The following is a 6,472-nucleotide window of genomic DNA, read 5'->3' on the forward strand; positions in this document are numbered from 1 at the left end:
CAGGCCTTATCTCTCTCTTCCTGACTGAAGTCCTCAAAGATAAATAGCCCTCTGTTGTCTAAGCCCCTCACCTTGCCAAAGGCTTTGTTTCCTGGAAATAGCCCTCCTATGTAATTTCTTTCTCCTCTCTTCAAACCTTTTTGCTCTGTTCTAAAAAAAGAATGAAGAACACATTCATACTTGAAGTTAATGATCCATGAGGCTTAGGTCATTTGCATTTCTAAAGGTTGTTATAGATGGACCTCCCTGGTGGCACAGAGGTTAAAGACGCAGCGCTATCAAGCTATTGCCAGCCATTGCAGCACAAGTTCGATCCCTGGGCGGCCAGGGAGCAGCCCACATGGCACAGCAGATCTCGCCAATCTCGCCTGCCTACTGCTCCCCTCAGCAGTGTATTTCAGTCAGTCTGCTTGTTCTGTTCCCTGCTCTGTCTCTGGTGAATCCTCTCAACTCCCACACCTCTGGCCTGTACCCCAGTTCTTGTATGCATAAATAAATAAATCTTAAAAAAAAAATAAAGGTTGTTCAAGATGACAATGCTTTAACACAGAGACACAAATTCCCAAGGAGTTTCCTGGTTGAACTGGAGATGCAGGCGTGGGGGACTAGGCTTAGACCCCTCATGCCAGAGCCTCTATTAACACAATCATTTTCCTTCCCTTTCTGTGGTTGCCTTTCCCTTAAACATCTTCCTCCTTTGAGGTCAGTAGTCAATTATAATGTTGCAAAGAATGGTTCAGCTTTTGTGGTAGTGGCTGTAAGGGCAAGCCTTTTGAGGACTGATAAAGCAATCACAGACATACACTGAAAGGGTAGTTGGGGTCTTAACAGGAAGAAAAGACCCAAGCACAGAAAAGAGTGTTAGGGGGAAACCATGTTCCCCTCCCCACTTAGCTATGGGAAGAGCTGAGGGGCCAGGCAAAGCTGTAAACATGGAAGGCAGGTGGGCTCGTAGAGACAGATGGAAAAGAAGGACTTATATCGGGGACTTGGAGGAAACATGCAGGAGAGACACTTGAAAGAGACAAATGGGTGAGAGAAAACAATGACCATTGCCTTCATTTGTACTTTTGATTTTGCTCCTTTCATTCTAGACTTGCTTGATCCCTTCTGCCCCCTTGCTATGGTTCCCTGCCAGAAGTTTCCTTAGGCTTGTGGCAAACTTTCAGGCCTCAGTGGCCCTGGTTGGGGTCAACCCTGTTTGGTTGAACATTTACCCACAAGGGGATGGGTGACTTTGGATGTTTTATTAGAATACTAATATCCTTTCTTCTCTCTCTGTGCATAGTAATTCCATTAAAGTCCTTTCATACTAAGAGCGTGCTTTATGTGCATAGATGACTGGACCCCTTTAGTATGTGCAAGTTTGGGAGTCTCTGGGTACCCTTCAGTTACACACTAACAAGATCACTTTCAGAATCAAGCAGCAGGAATCTGAAAGTTTCTATAATTGGAGGCATTTGAGACTTTTAGCATTGATCTGACCTTCCCTAAGTGGGTCCAGAACCACAGTCCCCTGTAAGAATAGTGGACAATGCTCTCATAATAACAATAATGAATAAAAATTTAGCAATAGCTAAATTTATATGCCACTTTCTGTGTTAAGCATCATTCGTGAATTTTTCTCACTTAATCTTTGCAACAACATTATAAGATACTCTTAGCTGGAGGTAAAGTCTCAATGATAGTTAGACAACACAGTTATTAGATAATCAAAGTGAAGATTTGAACCTGGGAAGATGTTGGACAGATTCTCCTCTGGGAGCTGAAGTTTGAATTTAGTTTATATGGGGAGGAACAGAGAGTTATAGGCATTAAAAATGTAATAATTCTTCATAGCAGGGGCTTCTAGTTCTAACTTATTCCAACCTAAAGAGGTACTGATGCTTCAGGAAGGAGAGACAGGATTTAATTTCTTCCTTTCTAAAGAATCTTCTGCAGAGGTGCAAAGGCTGGGTACTCATTCTTAAATTTTCTTTATCTCACTCCTTGGTCATCAGTGGCTATGAAAAGACTGACTTTAACACATGAGGGGATGCGTAAGTTTGGTTGCATCATTTGAAAACTTTTAATTTTTTTTTAAAGATTTTATTATTTATTTATACAAGCACTGGGTACAGTCAGAAGCACGGAAGGGTGAGAGAATTCACCAGAGCCAGAGGAGAGAGCAGAACAGGCAGATTGATAAAGTACACTGCTGAGGGGAGCAGCAGGTGGCAGGAGAGGTCTGCGCGCCATGTGGAACCCTCGCCAGTGGCCGGGGATCGAACTGGCGCTGCAGAGGCTGAGGGCAGCTTCATAACCCAGCGCTCAACCGCTGTGCCACTGGGGAGGCCCCATTTGAAAACTTTTAAACTATATTATTTTTCCTCTCTATCATATACTAATTGTGTTAAAAACTAATTGTGTTAAAGTTCCTTTCCACTGAAGGTCTTACACACTAGAGTATGTTTGTCTTGATGTGGCAGACGGTGAAACCCATTTAGAGCAGGCTGGTTTGGGTTTCCCATAGTGCCCCTCACTCTGCCCTGTAACATTATAAGCAAATGAGGCTGCTGACGCATCTGGCCATCCCCAGGGGTTCAGCCCTCCTGTAATTCACATAAGTCAGGTTGGGGGTCCTTACACACACTGGGAGACCTTACCCATCATTGTAGGGTCCTTGCACATCACTGTGGGTGGGGACTTCTTTAACACCTTTTAGGGAAGCTCTAGTGTGAAAAGCATGAAGGCCTTAGGGTCAGCAGACCTGGTCTCATATTCCAACTCCACCACTTACCATGTGGCATCAGACAACTCATTTTAATGTCTCTAAAATTAAGTGTTGTTAAATTAATGAAAGAAGGAGGCCAATAGACTGTGGTGGTTCTAATACCTATGTGAGTAAACCAAACCCTAGTAATTGTCTTAAAGGCCCAGAGTCAAAACCTCAGGACAACCAATCACAGCTGACTAGGCGTTCCTGAATAATGCAAATACTCCACCACAACCAATCAAATGATTTCTCTGCTTTTCTTTTACCTTTTCCCTATAAAAGTCTTTCTCCTGGCTCATTAGTAGAGTAATCTTAGCCACTTCTTGGCTTGGTGCTCCCCAATTCCAATTGACTATTACTTTTTAAAGATTTCTTTCTATTTATGCATACAAGAACTCGGGTATAGGCTAGAGTTGCAGGGGGTGAGAAGACTCACCAGAAACGGGGGAACAGAACAGGCAGACTGATTGAAATACACTGCTGAGGGGAGTGGTGGGCGAGACAGGAGAGATCTGCTGCACCATGTGGGTCATCTCACTGGCCTAGGATGGAACTCAGGCCATACTGGTTGACAATAGTTTGATAGCGCTGAGACTTTAATCCCTGTGCCAGCTGGGAGGCCCCCAAATTGACTTTTTTAAAATATCTTCAAATATTTAATATTCTTGTTTATCCTTTAACAGTATTAGAAGTATTAGAGATGATAGAAGTAAAGAAACTCCTCCAGGGCCTCCCTGGTGGTGCAAGGGGTTAAGCACAGCACTGTAAAGCTATCCACAGCCTCTGCAGCATGAGTTGGATCCTCAGCCTGGATCCCCAGCCGGCCAGGGCGCTACCCACATGGCGCAGCAGTGAGTAGCTGCACTGCTCCCTTCAGTAGTGTATTTCAGTCAGTCTGCCTGTTCTGTTCCTCACTCTGTCTCTGGTGAATCCTCTCACCCCCTGCACCTCTGGCCTGTACTCCAGCTCTTGTATGCATAAATAAATAAAACTTAAAAGAGAGAGAGATTCCTCCATGGTAAGAACTTATATGTTTATATAGTAACTATTAATTTTGGTCTCTTAGTGTGTTAACTATATATTATTTTATGCTTTTATTAATAACGATATTTTGAAAATACTGATGTCACCTCATTGACATCTTATCACTGATTAAAAAATATTTCTCACCTAAAAATCAAATAACGGTAGATGTGTTTGTGTGTGTGGAGGTGGGAGCGGGGTAATAGAATGAGCCAGTGGCAAAAGCCAGTGGTCCAGGCTTGGGAATTGATGAGGTTTCTGAAGCCCACAAAGTGTAGAATAAGTTTGACAATGTCACCCCTGTTGCAATTCCTTGAGTTTTACAACTTGTTTCTTAAGAGGGCTGTAAGGAACATGGAGTTACTCATGCTTTTTTTTTTGCCTTCCTGCCAAAAGCCTCTGTGGCTGCCACTTGCAACTTTCTTTTCCTCCCAGGTTTCATTACCTACAGGTGATAACATATTACCACAAAAAGCACTTAGGAATGAGAGCACAGGACATGCACACCTATAACTATGGACACTGGACACCGGGGCAGAGAAGCAGGAGATGAGATGGCAGAGATGAGGAAGGGTAGAGGTTCAGTTGCTCTCTGCCTGCTGATCTGCCTGTGTGTCCAATTCCCTGCTTCAGCGTTAAAGGCATGTCAGATAGACCTAAGGCTCCAGGATTCTTTTTCCACTTGCCTGAATCAACCGTGAACCTGCCCAGCCTGGGATGGTTGCATGACAAGGGCATTTGGGAAAACAGGTCCCAAGAGGGCTCTTGGAGTATCACCTGTTTAGGGGCACATAGGAGGAATAGATAATGATGATGATGATGATGACAGAAATCAAGAAAAGGAAGCTAGCATTCACTGGATAATACCCATGATGCAGAAGGTGTGTTGCTACCATACAAATTCTCTTTTATTTTCCCAAATCCTTGAATGCAGTGGTTCTCATTCTTAGGCAATTTTATCTCAGAGGAGACAGTTGTCAATGTCAAGAGATATTTTTATTGTTACATGGGCAGGGGGTGTCACTGGCATCTAGCAGGTAAGGCCAGGGATGTACCAGACATCCTGCAATGTACAGGCAGGTCCTCACAGTGACAATCCCTTGGCCTCAGGTGTCATTAGTACTGAGGCTGAGGGTCGCACTGGGAGAGCATGTATGATGTCCATTCTCACAGACAAGCAGCTAGGAGTACTGAGACTTGACCTGGCAGGCAAGCCTAGACTTACACAGTGCCAAAGTCATGCTCTCTGATCAGACCACAGTGAAACTGACAGCGATGGGCATGAGGATGGCAAAGACAAAGAACCAGGGCACAGAACAATGCTCAAAGGATATCTGCTGAATGTGTGGATGAGTAAAAGAGTGGAGGTAGTGTAACAGGGTGGTCCCCAGGAAAGGGGGAAGTTCCAGGTCCCCTGCCCCACCCAAGGAAGGGTGGAGCTGAGCAGGGAAAGAAGAAGCTGCAGAGGAGGCTGAAAAAGGAAGCAGGATGGAGCCAGAAGGAGACCTGGAGGAGGCGCATGGAGCCGAGAGACACGTGAAGAAACTGTTAGGGGGAAATGATGTCCTGAGTTAATCCCATACAGGCTTTGTGGACTCCACCCCGACTCCAGACCAAAGCCATCAAGACATTGGGAAAGACAAATCCCATCAACCACCAAAGGGAGGGTGGCTGGGACCTGAGGGTGGAGTTGGGCAGCCAGGTTGGATATAAAAACCAAACACGTGGGCCTTGGGGTCTCTCTGGCTCGCGATCGCTCGCCTCCTGGCTTCACCGCTCCTGGCTGGCGGCCAACTCTGAGAGCGCCATTTTGGGATTCCAGATCGGCGGATCGGGTAGGACTCATTTAAAACTTTGTCTCCCACTTTTCTCCCAGAGCTGTACATTTCCTCATTTCCCCTTCCCTTGTAAATAAACCTTTTATTAACCTTTCACGTGTGCCTGCAGTAGAGCATTGATAAGTCCTTTTAAGCGCGTGGGTGAGGACCCACAGTCAGGCACCCCGTTTTGTATCGGGGTTGCTCTACAACAAAACCGCTTGTCTTTTGGTCGTGGACAGGGTGACACAGATGTGGGTGAGACCCGAGGGGAGGTGACAATGGCAGCTTTTATCTTGATGTTGATTTTGCTCTTTTCCTTCCTGGCTTGTCTGCTTGTTTCTGACCCTTTGCTGTGGGTCCCCATTGGAAGATGCTTTAGACTTGTGGCAGGCTTTGGGGCCTTGCTCTGGGCCAATCATGCTTGGATGGACTTTTCACCCCTGAGGGGATGGGTAACTTTGGGTGCTTGATTTAGAAACTATATTCTTTGCCTTTCCTGTATTGTTTCCTAATTGTATTAAAGTTCCTTCCCATTAAAGTCTCATGTTTTGTGTTGATGCGGCGGATGGCAGAACCCTATATAGAATAGGCAGGTTTGCGGGGTTTGGGCTGCCCCTCTCCCTGCCCTGTAACAGTAGGAAGTAATGAGGATAAGTGTGATCATTCCATCACCACCCTAATATAGCGCTGTGTCCATGTTCCACAATCTAGTTGTGAGTCCAGGGTTATGATAATAAAGAAAATGAAATGATAGTAGGTGGCCTCAAGACCCAATGCTTGAACCTCCAAATGGAACTGGAAGTAGAAGACTGCATGCATCCCTCTTCCTACCCCTTCTTCAGAGTTATGGACAAATGAGTGGTGCCGGGCTGTG

This window comes from Talpa occidentalis, unplaced genomic scaffold (genome assembly GCF_014898055.3).
Source record: "Talpa occidentalis isolate TD23 unplaced genomic scaffold, MPIMG_talOcc4v2.1 talOcc4.12, whole genome shotgun sequence".
NCBI classification, from domain to species: domain Eukaryota; kingdom Metazoa; phylum Chordata; class Mammalia; order Eulipotyphla; family Talpidae; genus Talpa; species Talpa occidentalis.